Genomic DNA, 16749 nt, shown 5'->3' with positions numbered 1-16749 from the left:
CGGTCTGCGCGGAGTGTAAGCCGCACTTCTATCGGCCGGACAGGGCACACCTCATCAAAGCCACCAGCCCCTTTGAACGCCTCAGTATTGATTTCAAAGGGCCCCTCCCTTCTTCTGACTGCAACATCTATTTCCTCAACGTTATAGATGAGTACTCCCGATTCCCTTTCGCCATTTCCTGCCCGGATATGACTTCAGCCACGGTCGTCAGGGCCCTGCACAGCCTCTTCACCCTGTTCGGTTTCCCTAGCTACATCCATTGCGACCGGGGATCCTCCTTCATGAGTGATGAGCTGCGTCAGTACCTGCTCTCTAAAGGCATAGCCTCAAGTAGGACTACCAGCTACAATCCCAGGTGAAACGGACAGGTAGAGAGCGAGAATGCGACAGCCTGGAAGGCCGTTTTACTAGCACTACGGTCTAAAGTTCTTCCAGTCACCCGCTGGCAAGAGGTCCTCCCTGATGCACTGCACTCAATTAGGTCACCCCTGTGTACGGCTACCAACGCCACCTGTCATGAGCGGATGTTTGCTTTCCCTAGGAAGTCCTCCTTGGGGATCTCACTACTGTCGTGACTGACGTACCCGGGCCCGGTTCTGCTCCGGAGGCATGTGCGGCCCCATAAGTCGGACCCCCTGGTTAAAAGGGTCCAGCTCCTCCACGCCAACCCCCAATATACCTATGTGGCCTACCCCGATGGGCGGGAGGACATGATCTCTATCCGGGACCTGGCGCCTGCGGGTGCCCTGGAGCCCACTATGACCCCCCACCCCACATCCCTAGACCCCTCTGTTGTTCAGGTAGCACCAGGTCCGCTTACTTCTTTGTCCCCTGTATGCAGCTCGCCTGAGCCCCCGGAGTCACCACGCAGTACCCGACCAGAAGGGACGACGGCGGACTCGAGCGGATTCACCCTGCCACCTGAAACAACACCACAACCGGTACTACGGCGGTCGCAGCGGCGGATCAAACCGCCCGACAGGCTGAACCTGTGAGGTGTCGACGTCTTACTTCAGCTGTGACTTTTGTATATATTCTGTGACTTTGTATATATTGTTCCACCCATCTCACCCCCGCCGGACTCTTTTTTTTAAACAGGGGGTGAATGTGGTGACCCACTGTAACTACGTATTATATGCCTGGACACACCCCTGCTGCGCCTGACCCGAGACTCCTCCCTTTCCACCTGATCGAGGTACAAAGGTGACGGTTCCTCCCCTCCGCCTCAGTCTGGACCAGGCTAGCTACAAGGGTGTGTTCCAGTTCTTTGTGATTAAAAGCCTGTTGTATTTCACACACTCACTGGAGCCCTCGTGAATTGATGGTGCATCAATACCTGATTCAAGTTTGCTCACTGTGCTTTTCCTCCAACAGAAATCTTTGAAACTAAATAGGTAAGAAAGCTTGCATTCAGCTATTCAATCACTCAGGGGAAATCTCTGACTCAATTCAGTTATGGTGTCTTTGACAAAAGACATGTGAGGAGCGATTCTCCGAACAGTGCTGAATTGGTGGGAAAGCCGGTTTAGATCACAACTGTTTTTTCAGTGCAACGCCAGACCCGAATCTTCCCATTCTGTGCAATACAGAGGTCACAATTGTGAATATCATTAAAAGTTTAGGGGGCACCAAAGGGCCTGAAATCGGCAGGATGAGCAGAAACCCGCGCATGCGCACATCTCTGAGAGACTGCTGAAAGACCTCCCAGCATCCAGACCACTGCTATCTATCCCCCATAGACGTTGCTGGCCTCATTGGTGGCCCACAAACCCCCCCCCCCCCACAGACATTGCTGGCCTCATCGCTGGCCCCCACAACACCCCCCACAGACATCGCTGGCCCCCCACAACCCCCCACAGACATTGCTGGCTTCCCACAACCCCCCACAGACATTGCTGGCCTCATCTCTGGCCTGTACAACCCCCCCCACAGACATTGCTGGCCCGCACAACCCCCCATACAGACATTGCTGGCCCTCCTCCCTCATACAGGCATCACTGGCCCCCCTTCCCCAGACAGACATCGCTGCCACCTTCCCCCCCCCCTCCTCCCCGTCTCCCCCCACACACGGACATGGATGCCCGCTCATCCCATGCCCCCATGGTTCTGGATGATGCAGGTACCCAATCCCTCCATCTCTTGAACATACTGTCCTCACTGCTGCCCTGCAGAGAACTTGCATTGTGCTGACATGCACAACCCCAGTTTGCGATCATTCCCTTGCCTCCCCACACCAGTTCAAGGTTGCCATGTCAGGTTGAGACTTTTATATACCTACTCTGATTTGCGCCAAAGAGGTGGGAGACGCAAACGTGGGTGGAGATTGCCGTGTCGATCCCAATAATTGCATGCTAAGGTATGGAAAGTGATGCAAATCAGCGGCATGCCGGTTTTCTGTGCGGTCCCAACGGCACCATTTTTTCCGGTTGGGCGATGCACGCGAGTCGTAAACGCTCGTGGGGAACCCGCGAAATGGCTGACACGTGCATCTCCCGACCCGATCCTCCAGAAAATTTGCGGGTCGCAATGGGAGAATCGCCCCCATGGATTCTGACTGAAAGATCAAAGGTCGGATTCTCCAATCTCATCCGTGCCTGCCCAGCTGCAAGTGAGAATGAAGAATTTAGCATTCCAGCCAAAGCTCCATTCACTTTCAGTGGCACTGGATCATGCACAAATCACTCTAGGGCTAGGAACCATAGCACAGTTAATGCTGGCAAGAACCCCTTTTGGGATTCTCCCAGCCCCCACCCCCCAATCGCCTTGACGTAGTCTGGTTCATGCACAGCAAGGGTGTGAACCAGATTAGCATATTTAAATATTCATTTAAATATGCAGGGTTGGTTTGGAGCTGGATTCTCCCGGCTCCTGCAGTTCTCCGACGGTCCGGTGCAGCTGTAATCTGACACGAATCATGACTGGTTGATGTCCTGCTGGTAGTTTTGAAGCCCTTGGGTGGTCATGGAAATGGCTAGGTAGTGCCCTGGCACTGCCCCGGCACCCTACCAGGTTGGCAATGCCAGGTTGGCACTGCCAGGTTACCTACCATGGTGACAGGGCATAGTATGAAAGTGGGGGACTTGCAGAGAGGGGGGCTACTGAAAGCGGGGTGTCACCCACTTGGGAAGGAGTATTGGTACCAGTGAGTGGTCCGGGGAGCTGATGCCAGTGAGGAGTGGAAGGTGGGGGGGGGAGATCTTAGCCGGCAGCTAGCGGGGAGGGGGGCGGTGCTGTGTAGGTTTGCCCTTTCTAAAGGGCGCTCTGATCGCTGAGGAGCCAGTCCTGCAGGCGTCTTTAGGGCTCTGCTTCAAAACAAATTCTAAGTGTGCATGAATTCAGTGAAACTCTCCCCAGACTTGAAACAAAATTCTATCTGTGGGTGAATTGTGAACTGAATCGCACAAACCACCCAGCGGGAATCTCACTGGTTTTCCCGCTGGGGACAACACTTAGAAATTCTTTGGGAGAATTCCGCCCAGTATCTATGGGAAGCTGCTTCTCCAGTCACAGTGGCGGATTCTCTGATCCCACCGGCAGCGTACCCCAGCCGCTGGTTTATTGGCAGCATGGGTGGCTGCAATAGGAAATCCCATTGTGAACAGCCTCTCACTGCCAAGAAACTCATGCTGTTGGATGGCTGGAAAACTCCAGCCTCTTTCTCTTCCATGCTTGCTACTTCAACTCTAGAATGAGTAGTGATCTTATTAAAATAAATAAGCTCCTGAAGAAACCTGACAGGTAGATGCCGAAAGGATGTTTCCCTTTGTGGGAGAGATAGACCAAAGGGATGCAGATTAAAACTAAGGAGTATCCCTTTAAAAATGGAGACGAGGAGATTTTTGTTTCTCTCATAGGATCATTTGTCTATGGAATTATCTTCTCTAGAGAGCAGTGGAAGCAGAGTAATTGAATATTTTTAAGGATGAGTCAAATAGATTTTTCACTGACCATAGAGTCAAAGGGTATAGGGAGTAGACAGGAAAGTTGAGGCAGATCAGAATAGTCATGATCTTATCAGCTGGCATAGCCACTTGAGGGGCCAAATGGTCGACTCCTGCTCCTAATTCATATGCTTGTATATTTGTATGTTTGTGTGCATGTTCCCTCCATCCCACTTTTTCTCCTTCTCCAGAGATACAATCTATAATCGAAGGAATAGCATAGATGGGAGAGGGCGAACCTGTGATTGGAACAGCTGAAGCAGTTTTTTTTCTTGTCCCACTGCCACCACGCAGGATCTTCTGGCTGCACTGTTACCAATTACATTAAGAATCGGTCAAGGAGGAAAAAGCCAAGAACAAAAGTAGTTGGGGGAAGAGGAACCATAAACCTAGTAATGAGACTGGGAGCAGAGCCTGGGGGAATCCTCACTCAGGTTTGGGCCAGTCCAGACTAGGCTTTCACATTTTTGCAGTGACAGAGCCCAAATGGATTGGCAGGATGTTATTTTGAAGGGAGGTGAAAAATTGAGAAAATTTGTAGAAGTGGTTAATTTGAGTGTTGGGACTCTGGGTCTGGATCCAATGCCATTAGTTATCTGATGATTAGCTTGGTGCTGTAGCATTAATTAGTGTGCATTCCCCTTGTTGCACAGTTGTGCAGTTTGAATTCAGCATTCTAATATATTCTTCAGCGCTCACTTTAAAGAGAAACATTGAACAGAAAGAAACTTAAAATGGGCAGAAGAAAACCAAAGAATGCTGGAGAGCACTAATTGCTCGCAATTAATTTTTAAAATCAACTGAGATTCATTGCCAATAATTTATCTTGTGTCAGGCTGTTAGGATTTCATTTGGAAATGGAGCATTAGAGATTATTTATAATAAATTAGGAGAAAAGTTTTCTTTATAAAATGATTTAATAGGAAACTAAATTCCAAGACCTGGTTCCAAGCTAAAAGAAAGAATGAAACCCTAAAAAATATCCAACACAAATCCAGAATGTCACTATGTGACTACATCAGCTCATAAAGGGCTTAGTGAGGAGAAAAAGTAGCCCCTGAAAATAAAAGAAGCCCTTAAGATTATCTCAAAAAGGGGCCCTTGAAATAAAAGTATTTTGGCCTCTGATTATCATTGAGTAGAAGCTTTACTGGAGCAGCCAGATCGCTATTATATGAAAGACTGGATCGGTGACTGGGAATTCCATGGTGAGTAATTTATCCTCTAACTCCCCGAAGTCTTTCCACAATCTACAAGGTACAAATCAGGAGTATGATAGAACACTGCCCACTGGCCTGGTTGAGTAGTGTTTATTGGAGAATTAACGCTATTAAGCATGAAGAGTTAAAAATAACAGAGTTGATTTAACAGGGTGGTGTTCACTACATGGCTGCCTCTTCATTGACAGTTTACTATGCTAGTGACTTGTAATGTCTCTTCTGAATACATGAATATATCTATACATGATGTTTAGTGCAGCTACCAAGAATCAATATTAATACATAGCATTTCCTCCCCCTTTAAGTTGAACATCCCCAATAAATTCAAACCAGTGCAACATGAACAATAATCAATATTTCAGACCATCTGGAGGTCATCGCTCTTCGAACGGTTGACAACGAGCCTCTGACGTCTTCTTTGTACTCATGTAACATCTTGCATTTTCGTCTCTTAAACAAACGTCATCAGTGGTTGATCTGACCGGCATCGACGTTGTAACTCGAGGTTGACTCTGTGTTTGGTCTACAGGTGAGGTGTTGCTTTCCTCAACAGTGTCTGCCTGTGTCAGGGCTGCAGGAAGGTTCAGGTCAGAACTTTGCACAATTGAATCTGGATTTTTAGCAGGTTCCATTTTTGGTGGGTTGGTTCGCCCACCTCTAGATGACATCCTCTCTGGTCCAGTTCGTGCAGGGATAGTGTGGAGTAATACCTTGCCAAAACTCTTTGTCCTTGGTGAAAGACAGTGTTTTGCTTTGCTTTCCCACAGTTCTTAACGTCCTTGTTTTATGGGGTTTTTTTTGTTTTCAGAGGTTTCAACAAGTTAAATGCCTAACATAGTTGGGTTTACCAGGATGTTGCCTGGTATGGAGGGTCTTAGCTATGAGGAGAGATTGGGTAGACTGGGGTTGTTCTCCTTGGAAAGACGGAGAATGAGGGGAGATCTAATAGAGGTGTACAAGATTATGAAGGGTATAGATAGGGTGAACAGTGGGAAGCTTTTTCCCAGGTCGGAGGTGACGATCACGAGGGGTCACAGGCTCAAGGTGAGAGGGGCGAAGCATAACTCAGAAATCAGGGGGACGTTTTTTACACAGAGGGTGGTGGGGGCCTGGAATGCGCTGCCAAGTAGGGTGGTGGAGGCAGGCACGCTGACATCGTTTAAGACTTACCTGGATAGTCACATGAGCAGCCTGGGAATGGAGGGATACAAACGATTGGTCTAGTTGGACCAAGGAGCGGCACAGGCTTGGAGGGCCGAAGGGCCTGTTTCCTGTGCTGTACTGTTCTTTGTTCTTTGTTCTTTGTCTCTTCATCATTAATAATGCAGGAGAGGTTTTAGTTGTAGAATGAGATACATTAGTAGGAATTGGTTAAGACATTTGATCAGTGAACTGTTTCCTGGTTGCTTACAATGTATGTTTCATGGTTTGTACAAAATGTTCTGCTAGTCAGTTTGTAGCAGGATGGTACTGTGCAGACCAAGTATGTTGAATGCCATTCTCTTTCAAGAAACTTTTGAATTTTTGGAAGACAATTTGAGATTTATTGTCACCTGTTCAGGGAATCCAAACCTACTAAAGACTTCTCCTAGTCTCTCGATATTCTTTTCTGATGGAAATAGATTTCATTATAGTAACGTCTGGCCACTTTGAGTATCGATCATTACTAAGAACATATGACCTTCAAAAGGTCCTGCAAAGTCTGCATGCACTCATTGCCAAGCCTCTTCTGGACATTTCTATGGATGCAGTGGTGCTAAGGGTGACAGGTTTCTTGCCTTCGCACATGAAGAACACGTTACAGCTTTCTCTTTAATTTTTGCATCCACTCCAGGCCAGCAGAAATAACTCCTGGCTATTTTCTTGATACGTACAATTCCGCAATGGCCCTCATGTAACTTGTCTAACATGCATCTTTCCAATGGTGGTGGAATGATTACTTGGAGCCCACAAAGAAGACATCCTGACTGTACTGACAGCTTCAATCTTCTAGAGGAGTACAGTTTCAAATCGGCTGTTAGTTCTGAGATCTTCTCTTGAAATATCATGCCCATCACTTCTGGGAATATCAGATCACTCTGAGTATACTTGTCCAAAAATGATTGGTGCACTGTCTACCTGTTTAAAGTAGAAGATACATCTGCTTAATTAGCTTGATGAACTACTAGCTGACCAACTGCTTGGTAGTCGTAATCTTGATAGTCCATCCACAATACATTGTAGACTTGATTGTCACTACTTGATGGTATAAGTATGTGCAGAAAATAGCAGTGATTATCTCTGCATTCTACTTGATTCCAGTGATGGAATTCTCTTGTGTGGTCCCAAAATGGTAGTAAATGGATGATGGTCCATCAACAGTGTGAACCTTCTTCCATACAGGGATTGATAGAATTTCTTCACTACAAAGTTTGTTTCCCTAATGTTTCCCTTTCAATTTGTGAGTAATTACTTTCAGCCTTGCTCAATGTTTGAGACACAAAAATAATGGGTCTTTCTTTACCCGATGACATGATGAGGCTCCAACACCATAAGGAGATGCATCACATACTAACTGTACGGGTAGGTAAGATCAAAATGCGTAAGAACTTCAGATTTGAGCAATGTTTCTTTGGCTTGCATGAAAGTGTTATTGCATTGATCTGACCGACCACTTCCACTTCTTGTTCTGTCACAAGAGGTTATGTAATGGTTTTTAAATGGCTGCCAGATTTGAAACAAATCTTCTGTAGTAGTTCAACAATTCTAGGAAGGATTGTAACTGATTAATATTATGAAGTGTAGGCACCTCTGTGATAGCCTTGACCTTTGAAGGAGCTTTGTGAAGGCTGGTGGCATCAATCACATGTCCCAAATACTAAATGGAGGACTGGAATAATTCACACTTGTCCTTGTGGACACTCAAGTCCATAGTCTTCCAATCTCTGAAGAGTGGTATCCAAATTCTGAAGACATTCCTCTTCATCTCTTCCAGTGACCAGGATGTCATCCAGATAGCACTGGACTTGCTTAGTTCACTCAGGATCTGATCCATTGTTCTTTGAAACAATGCTGGAGCAGATGTGATATCAAATGGAAAGCTTCGATATCGGACCAAGCCTTTATATGTCATAGTTGTCAGAAATTCCTGTGATTTCTTGTCTGTGTTCATCTTTAAGTAAGCCTGGCTTAAGTTCATTTTGCTAAAATGTTGCTCTCCTTCCAATCCCGCAAATGGGTCATTGATGTGTGGTAATAGGTACTGTTCCACACATAATATGGGATTCAGGCTGACTTTGAAGTCTCCACAAATCCTTTCTTGACATCAATCTTGAATCCACCAATCCATTCTTCTTGATGACTGGTACTATTGGTGTGCCCAATTAACTAATGCTGACAGGTTCCATGACTCCTGTCTTCACAGGTTGTTCCAAATCAGCCTTCACTTTTGGCCTGATAGTGTAGGGTACCAATCTTGCCTTCAAGCATTGTGCTTGGCTTCCTTCTTTAATCTTCAATTTAACTGTGATGTCTTTTTCAAGGGAATGTGTCTCAGCTTTTCCTTACATATAGTCTCTAGCAGCAGCAAGACTGTTGCTCCATGCCGACTTCCATCCTTACTGACTGTCCATCCAGCAGTGAGGTGACCCAGTATCTATTTGCAACACCAACAATGGCTAGCACATTAAGTGATAATTTGTCCTCAGACTGTGGGTTGCTTCTTTTCTCTCGACCCTTTTGCACAGTGTGAACATTTCTTCTTTTATTCTGTTTACATGCTGTTTTGGTTTGTTCTGGCTTCTTATTATTTTTACTCTTAGCTTGTGTTTTCTTCCAGCAGGCATGCTCTGTGTCCTATTTTTCTACAGCTTCTGCATCCTATGTCCTTGCGCCAGCATTCCACATCTGAATGCCCTAGCTTTGTACATTGGTGACATGTACGTGTTTTAAAATCTTAGGATTTTGTGTATTTGAGTACACAAACTCAGTTGCTGAGCTTCTTTTGAGCCAGCTCCATCAAAACAGCAACTTCCAGTGTAAGGCTACTCTCAGTTAGCAAATGGTTCTATATTTCTTCATCTTGCAGACCACAGACAAATCTGTCCTGAATTGCATCATTCGTCACATCACCAAACTCATAATATTCTGCAAGTCTTTTTAACACTGTTATGAATGGCACAGTTGATTCTGCTTCTTCTTGATTTCTTTTGTGGAATCTGAAGTGCTCCTCAATCACCAAAGGCTTTGGCAAAATATGTAAGATTTGTCCATATGCTTTAGTGCCTGGCTTCTCCAGTTGCACAAAACCTCTGAGGATATTAAGGGGAGGTTTTCCTGTCCTGCCCGCCACAGGAATTGTAGCAGGTGGAGGGCAGACCATGCAGAGGTCCATTGACCTCAGACAGGATTTTCTGGTTTTGGGGCGAGCATGGCCAGGAAGTCTCACCGTAAACGTTTTTCCTCCCCATCACACTCAGGAATGCGGGCACCTTAATATCTTTTGCTATTTTGGTTGCCTGTGCTAAAGTCATAACACTCAGTATAGGACCTCCATTTCTCCATATTTTTATCAAAGTGTCCCATGACGCTGAAAACACCTACCATTTGTTTTACAAATGGACGTTCCTCATATGCACATTTTGCAAAGCATTTCCAGCAGTCAGCTTGATATTTTTCTTTTAAACAAGGCAACAACCCAAGCTTTAGCCTCTCTTTTTAAACACATCCAGCTCTCTAATTGCTTTGCAGAGAATCTATTCTCATGTCCACCTCATCTTTTCCCAAACTTTTTGGTAATTTTCCCCCTCTCCAGTGGCTAGCAAGCATGATTTGAAGTCCTCATTGCCACTTTGTTTAATGTACATTGGAGGATAGAAGCTATGAAGCACAGAAGGTTACAAATAATGGAGTTTAATTTGCGGGGTGATGTCACTACATAGCTTCTTCTTTACTCTAGCAGTTTTCTATGCTAGCGATCTATGACGTTGCTTCCGGTGAATACATGAATAAGTTATAACACAGCACTTAGTGCAGCTACCAAGAATTGATATTAATTTATAACAAGTACAGCTCCAACAGCACTCCAGAAGCTCAACACCATCGTGGTCAAAGCAGTCCACTTGATTGCTACTCTGTCCACAACCTTAAACCTTCACATCCTCCATCATCAGCTCACAGTGGCAGCAATGTGTGTCATATACAGGCAGCACAACAGCTATTCATCCAAGCTTTCTTTGACAGCATCTTCCAACTTGTGACCTCTACCATCTAAAATAACAAGGGCAGTGGATGCACGGGAGCATTCCCACTACATGGTGCCCTCCAAGCCATACACCAATGTGACTTGGAACTAAATTACTATTCCCTCACTGTCACTGGGTCAGAATTTGAAACTTCCTTCCTAACAGCACAGTGGGATTTTAAAATTAATTTGTGGGACATGGGCGTCACTAGCTGGCCAGCATTTATTGCCCACCCCTAGTTGCCCTTGGGAAGGTGGTGGTGAGCCACTTTCTTGAATCGCTGCAGTCCATATGCTGTTGGTTGACCCACAATGCCGTTCGGGAGGGAATTCCAGGATTTTGACCTGGCAACTGTGAAGGAATGGCAATATATTTCCATGATGTGGCGTTGCCGGCGTTGGACTGGGATAGGCACAGTAAGTAGTCTCACAACACCAGGTTAAAGTCCAATAGGTTTATTTGGTAGCACAAGCTTTCGGAGCACCGCTCCTTCATCAGGTGAGTGCAGGATTTGTTTCACAAACAGGGCATATATAGACACAAACTCAATTACAAGATAATGGTTGGAATGCGAGTCTTAACAGGTAATTTAGTCTTTACAGGTGCAGACAATGTGAGTGGAGAGAGGGTTAAGCACAGGTTAAAGAGGTGTGAATTGTCTCCAGCCAGGACAGTTAGTGAGATTTTGCAAGCCCAGGCAAATCGTGGGGGTTATAGATAGTGTGACATGAACCCAAGATCCCGTTTGAGGCCGTCCTCGTGTGTGGCACTTGGCCATCAGTTTCTGCTCAGCTCAGGGGGGAGGAAATATATTTCCAAGTCAGGATGGTGAGTGGCTTGGAGGGGAACTTGCAGGTGGTGGTGTTCCCATGTATCTGCTGCTCTTCTCCTTATAGGTGGGTTTGGAAGGTGCTGTCTAAAGATCTTTGGTGAAGTGCTGCAGTGCATCTTGTAAATAGTACACACTGCTGCTATTGAGTATTGGTGGTGGAGGGAATGGATGTCTGTAAATGTGGTGCCAATCAAGCAGGCTGCTTTGTCCTGGATGGTGTCAAGCTTCTTGAATGTTGTTGGAGCTGCACCCATCCAGGCAAGTGGGGAATATTCCATCACCCTCTTGATTTGTGCCTTGGAGATGGTGGATAGGCTTTGGGGAGTCAGGAGGTGAGTTACTTGCCGCAGTATCCCTAGCCTCTGACCTGCCCTTGTAGCCACTGTGTTTATGTGGCGAGTCCAGTTGAATTCCTGGTCAATGGTGACACTAAGGATGTTGACAGTGGGGGATTCAGTGATGGTAACACCATTGAATGTCAAGGGGCGATGGTTAGAGTGTCTCTTATTGGTAATGGTCATTGCCTGGCATTTGTGTGGCATGAATATTACTTGCCACTTGTCAGCCCAAGCCCTGATATTGTCCAGATCTTGTTGCATTTGAACATGGACTGCTTCCGTATCTGAGGAGTCGCGAATGGTGCTGAATGGTGTACCTGCACCAGATGAACTTTAAGAAGGAGCTCGCCATCATCTTCTCGAGGGGAATTAGGAACGGGCAAAAAAGCTTTCCTGGCCAACAATGCACATGACCCATGAAAGAATATGAAAATGAATGATGAGCAATATTTGTTTACTTGCTATGATAAATTCTGACACTTTGTTTGGAAATACTTACATAATTGTTGAACTTGTGACTGAAAGAATTGGGCATCATAATGAGTTAATGTTACGTAAATGAGAAAGCATGCTGAAATGAATGCAATGCACATGCATATATTTCCTGTTCTTGTGCTTTTGGGTCAACATTTAATATTTAAGTTATTGACATAATCAGTTATAATGGGAATTCCCTGTATAAATGGCTCTGAGTGATGCAGTTTTCAGGCTCCTAGTGCTTTTGCATGATTGGGGTATCCTCTGACAGAATACAACAAGAGATCTCAAATGCATAGAGTCATTGTTTGTTCATGAAATGTGGGACACCAGAAGATGGTGGCATAGTGGTATTGTCACTGGACTATTAATCCAGAGACCCAGGATAATGTTCTGGGAACCTGGATTTGATTTCCCCCCCACTTCAGATGGCAAAATCTAAATTAAATACAAATCTGTAATTAAAAGCCTAATGATGACATGAAATGATTGTAGATCATCGTAAAACCCCACCTGGTTCACTAATGCCCTCTATAATGCTGTCCTTACCTGGTCTGGCCTACTTGTCACTCCAGATGCAGAGTAATGTGGTTGACTATTAATTGCCCTGTGAAATGGTCTCGCAATCAATTCAAGAGCAGTTAGAGATGGGCAATAAATGCCGGCCCGAGCAGTAATGTCCACATCCCCTAAACAAATTTTTAAAAACTTACACACATTTTTAATGATGTGATAAGTATTTAATTACTGCCAGTTAACTTGGCTGACACTGAAAATTAACGGTAATAAATGTGGATTTACATTTCTTCAGAATTTTGTTGAGATTTTTAAAATATATATAACTTTTTTTCTTTTTATTTGTTTCTCTTTTTTTCTCTTTCTCTCTTCTTTTCCTCTCTGTATTTCACTTTCCCTATTTGAGTTGACATTGAATTATTCTGACTTATACTTGCTTGTTTAGGTCTTGCATTATTCATTTCACAAGCCTTCTATCTGATTGGTTGAGGGGATATACAGTTGTGAGTTCATGTCATGCAGGTCCCAGATGCCCAATGGAGAACATTGCACCATTGCCATTTCATGTTTGCAGCAACTAGCCAGACCAAATATCATGAGATTAAATGACAGAGGCAAGTCCAGCCGATGGTGGGTGCTATTCTTCGATTGGGCTATTACTTACTACCGCATCTTTATCGCACTATTGTTTCAGCTATTTCCGTTATAAATTTCTATGTCTACGAGCGGAATTTTATGACCTCATTGCACCCGTTTTGCAGTGGGAAAAAGTCAGAATGCGACCAGCGCGAATGGCGCCTGATTTTGCGTCCATTCTCATTTTACCACAAAAAAATCAGGGCGATTGGGGTTCTGCCCAAAACGGGTGAAACGTCAATTTGCATTTTTTTTGCATGCACCACAATGTAATTAGCAAGCTTCACTCCCAATCGTCCCGGCTTACCTGCCTTAATGACCATGTTCACTGCAACTGGAATCAATGAGGAAAACACCTCATGTATAAAAGTTGGTTTCAGGCGCTGGAGCCGTGAGGGTGGTAAGTCTCTGCTTTCAAACTGCTCCATGCTGCTGAGGGGGGAGGGTGGTGGTTGTTTCATGGTGGCCATGTTGCGTTTTAGATCGGTGGGGTGTGTGCTGCGAGTGTGTGGTGTTGTGGGAGGTTGTTGTTGCTCATGGTGTCCGACTTTGGACTCTCAACACAGTCCTAGGTTGAGTGGTGACCTCTGGCGTAGCACTGATTCTGGGTCCTAGTGCTAGCAGCAGAAAGCAATTTTGCTTGTCAAGCAGCATGGCCTGTGGCCACTACTGCATTGGTTCTTGGCATGTGCTTGTGAGTGGGGGAGGGGAATAGAGGGGCTGTGTTGCCATTCTGAGAGGGCTGTGTGGAGGGATATGGGGAGTGTGTGTTGCTGGGGAGCTGTGGGGGGGAATATGGGGAGTGTGTGTTGCTGGGGGGATATGGGGAGTGTGTGTTGCTTGCAGGCTGTGGGGGCATATGGGGAGTATGTGTCATTGGGGGACTGTGGGGGATATAGGGAGTGTGTGTTGGGGGACTGTGGAGGATATGGGGAGTGTGTGTTGGTGGGGTGGATATGAGAAGTGTGTGTTGCTGGGGGGGGCTGTGGGGGGATATGGGTGTGTGTGTTGCTGGGGGAGGCTGTGGGGGGGGGGGGGCGGTGATATGGGGAGTGTGTGTTGCAGACCGCCAGTGGAGGCCTTTGTGACATTTTTGAATCATCCATCCACAAATGTATCAAGGAGATCACGGATGCCCTGTATGCCTGGGCTGGCCAGTATATTAAATTTGATCTGGACCAATCCCAGCAGGAAGCCCAGGGATGTCAAATGTGCAGGGGGCTATAGACTGCACCCACGTCGCTCTCATGGTCCCCAGGAAGATTCGTGAACAGAAAGGGATTCCATTCAATAAATGTGCAGTTGGTGTGTGGCCATCAACTGCACATCATGCAAGTCTGTGCCACACACCTTGGCAGCATGCATGACAGTTTTATATTGAAGAGCTTAGATGTCCTGGATGTCTTTGAGGAGGAGCCTAGGGTGCAGGGATGGTTAGTGGGGGACATGGGGTACCTGCTTTGGACTTAGCTGATGATGTCTGTGTGGAGGCCTGAGACTGAGGTAGAGACCCGATATAATGAGGCCCATGTTGCCACCCATTCAATAGTGGAGCAGTGCATAGGACACCTCAAAATGCGGTTCAGATGCCTGGACTGCTCTGGCGAGGCCCTCCAGTATAGCCCCCTGATGTTGTCCTGCATTGTGGTGGTGCTTTACACAACCTGACACAGCAACGAAGAAACCTTCTGGAGGAGGAGGAGGACATGGAGGCCGACCAGCTGGTCATCGCTGGAGAGAAGGCCGCCGAGGAGGAGGAAAAGGAGGAGGAGAATGACGACGATGACCAACACCACCCAGACGCTGGAGGGCTGGCAGCAGCAAGGATCAAGCACGTGAGGGTCTGTGTTGCTGCACATAGGTTCTAACCCCGCCCACCAGTGCAGTCCGACAAACTCCTGCAACATTGTAACACTAGAGTGATAGGCCTGGGTATGTTTTGTTAGCGAGTTTCTGAGGCATGCAGGAGGATGATGACAACTCGCTATGTGCTCTTGTGATGTTGCCCTGCTGCAAACAAGTCTTGACTCCTACCTGAGCTCCGCATGCACGTTGGCACCTGGGCCCACATCTGGATGGTGGGTAATGGAGCACTAAACATCTATGCAGGGCCTCAGGGCAGTTGGTGGGGGGAGGGAATCTCTGCTGGGTTCTGGGGATGCGATGGCAGATGTATGTCGCTGCCAATGGATGCCACCCGCTGTAGCCAGTGAAAGATTTGAGTGCCTTAATTTTCACAGTAGCAGTATGCTGAGGGGCCTCCCCCACTGACATCAATGTGCAGGATCCCTCCAGTGACCACTGGGGTAAGTTCATTTCATTTCTGTTGGAGACTAATCAGAGACAAATTAGTCACAGGTGTGGAGTGAAATAACATTTATTGGTGCCAACAAAAGTGCCATAAAAATAAGTGCTAATATAAAAACATGTGAAAGTGAGACTTTAAAGTGTCTAACTATTCTATCTAACTAGTGTTCTCCTTCACCTGTGCCATCTTAGTGCCACTACAACTTCTTATTTTTACGTGGCCTACTACTATGTCTTGGTGTCTCCCCAGGATGTACATCGGAGGTGGAGTTGGCCAGCTGTCCACCGTGCCCTGTAGCCTGGGATGCCCTTGGCAGTTGTCCTCTGGAGGGCTTGGACCTTGAAGGCCCTGGTCAGCTTCCAGGTAGAAGTCTAACAACACCAGGTTAAAGTCCAACAGGTTTATTTGGTAGCAAACGCCACTAGCTTTCGGAGTGTGCTGCTCCTTCATCAGGTGGAGTGGGAAATCTGCTCACAAACAGGGCATACAGAGACACAAACTCAATTTACAGAATAATGATTGGAATGCAAGTCTTTACAGCTAATCAAGTCTTAAAGGTACAGACAATGTGAGTGGAGAGAGCATTAAGCACAGGTTAAAGAGATGTGTATTGTCTCCAGACAGGACAGCTAGTGAGATATTGCAAGTCCAGGCAAGTTGTGGAGGTTACAGATAATGTGACATGAACCCAAGATCCCGGTTGAGGCCGTCCTCATGTGTGCGGAACTTGGCTTTCAGTTTCTGCTCAGCGACTCTGCGTTGTCGTGTGTCGTGAAGGCCGCCTTGGAGAATGCTTACCCGAAGATCAGAGGCTGAATGCCTGTGACCGCTGAAGTGCTCCCCAACAGGAAGAGAACAGTCTTGCCTGGTGATTGTCGAGCGGTGTTCATTCATCCGTTGTCGTAGCGTCTGCATGGTTTCCCCAATGTACCATGCCTTGGGACATCCTTTCCTGCAGCGTATCAGGTAGACAACATTGGCCAAGTTGCAAGAGTATGTACCGTGTACCTGGTGGATGGTGTTCTCACGTGAGGTGATGGCATCCGTGTCGATGATCCGGCACGTCTTGCAGAGGTTGCTGTGGCAGGGTTGTGTGGTGTGGTCACTGTTCTCCTGAAGGCTGGGTAGTTTGCTGCAAAGAGACGGTCTAATCCATATTTTCAGTGACTGGGTGCATCAGATTGAGAGTGAAAACTCACCCAAAAAATGGATCAGGAACTCTCCCGTTTTCATGCTAGCTGGATATTGAGAAAAAAATC

The sequence above is a fragment of the Mustelus asterias genome, chromosome 7, assembly GCF_964213995.1.
Source record: "Mustelus asterias chromosome 7, sMusAst1.hap1.1, whole genome shotgun sequence".
Lineage (NCBI taxonomy): Eukaryota > Metazoa > Chordata > Chondrichthyes > Carcharhiniformes > Triakidae > Mustelus > Mustelus asterias.
This window is presented reverse-complemented; position numbering follows the sequence as displayed.